This window comes from Corvus brachyrhynchos, unplaced genomic scaffold, assembly GCF_000691975.1.
Source record: "Corvus brachyrhynchos isolate BGI_N302 unplaced genomic scaffold, ASM69197v1 scaffold1, whole genome shotgun sequence".
Lineage (NCBI taxonomy): Eukaryota > Metazoa > Chordata > Aves > Passeriformes > Corvidae > Corvus > Corvus brachyrhynchos.
This window is the reverse complement of record NW_008237222.1, coordinates 12,638,727-12,640,404: the sequence shown is the minus strand read 5'-3', so window position 1 is coordinate 12,640,404 and position 1,678 is coordinate 12,638,727. Positions and strand designations below refer to the sequence as shown.

The window sequence follows — 1,678 nt, the reverse complement described above, 5'->3', positions numbered from 1 at the left end:
CCCCGCCCTGGTCCCGCCTCTCCCCCCGGCTCTGCGGGCCCCCCCCGCGTTGAGCGCTCCCGGGCCCCGTCTGCGTTTTCAAGAGCTCCTGCCCCAGCCGCCGAGCCTGCCCTTCCCCGGGTGCTGGAACCGCTTCCCGAGTCTCTCGAGTGCCGGAGAGGTGCCTGCCAGCTCCCTGCGCCCCGGGGGTGGGCAGACCCTAGTGCTTTATAGGGGCCTTTGTTCCAGTCCGAATAGCGATATTTCTGGCTTTACCAGCCCTCTGCTGTGTCCGCATCCCACCTTGTACCTCGACACCACCATATGGGCACACGTGCATGTCTGAAAGAGGAGTAGCTGTCTTTCAGTCTTTTTCTCCACTATTACACAGAGCTTTGGTTTGTTCCCACGGTTCTTAGAAAAGCCAGTGTTGGAGTGGAGAAGGATTAGAGTGGCAGAGGGGAGATACGGCCCCTTCTTGCCTTCCCCTGTTAACCATCATCACTGTACTTACGGCTGCACAAAAAGCAGTGCTGTGCTTCACTGAACCTCCAGCACTGGCCTAGGTAGGTCTTGTCTGCTTTCTCCTAAAGATAAGCACTGCTGAAATTCCCTATCTTCTCTGTTACTCCAACTAATGGGTAGCAGCTTTTTCCCTTAAGTACTTAACTGTATCTTTGGCAGCATATCGCTATATGAGTCTGAATAGAGTGTGAACCTGGAATGTCTTAAGTTGATGCTCTAAAACGAATTGGATCAAATTTCCAGCACCTTATTTGTAAAGCAGACGGGGAATTTGTCTATCCTAAAAGCAAAACTTACGAATTATATAACACTGTGCTATTATTAAAAAAAAAAAAATCCACAAAATTGCTTTTTCCTCGTGCATTTTGCTGCAGCTAGCTGTTGTCTCCTTGACAGCATTTTTTTTTTGTATAGCTGTTTCAAACAGCAGTTTAGTTGAACACACAAAGTTTGGGCTCCTGACACTGGGGTAGCAGTGGAAGAAAGGAGATGATGTAGCTAGTCCAGATACTGCCTCTTGGACAGAGAAAGACGCTGCTTGAAATTATCGGGGGATTTTGAACATCTTGACTGAAGCAGCAGCAATCTTTCTCTGATGTATCAAAAGGTTTTACACAATGGCTAATGCCTTTTTGAGTATGTTAATATGTAAATCAATAGGAAAAGGTACTTAGATTTTAATTAATTAAGTTTCAAATTTAGCATTCTCTTGAGATGAGTGCTTATTGGAGATAATGCAGAGAAGTCTGTGGGAGGTCATTTGTGTGCAAGGTTTTAACTGCATATGATAATAACTATGAAGTTAGTATGCTTTTACTGAGAACTTGGTTTCTGAGGCACACATAATGCCAGTTTATAGAATCCAAAGAAGTGACTGCTGTGATGGGCATATTCTTCAAGTTTATATTAACAGAGGTCCACGTGGTTTGGTTATTGCCCTAGGGAAGAACTTGGAATCACATGCAGTAGGTTTTACACATTATTATATTGCATGAGAAAACTTTCTTTCTGTAATATGTAAATGGATTACAGACTGGACTGGTCTGCCAGCATCTCTTGTCTTTTAGTTTGTGGATGTGATAATGGCTCTTTTACCAAGAACTCATGGCAACAGTCACCTCCTGTATTGTCCACTATTTTTGGAGGCTTACAGCCACAGACTCTCTCTCTAACA

At 44.8% G+C, this 1,678-nt stretch overlaps 1 protein-coding gene across 1 annotated transcript in view; it reads left to right on the top strand.

Annotated features, from left to right (window-relative positions):
- The first annotated feature begins 18 nt into the window (after positions 1 to 18).
- Positions 19 to 1,678, top strand: part of CDCA4 (cell division cycle associated 4) — a 10,700-nt gene continuing 9,040 nt past the window's right edge. The window contains 1 exon segment of the mRNA XM_017729162.1: positions 19 to 545. The gene's annotated coding sequence lies outside the window, so the exon portion shown is untranslated.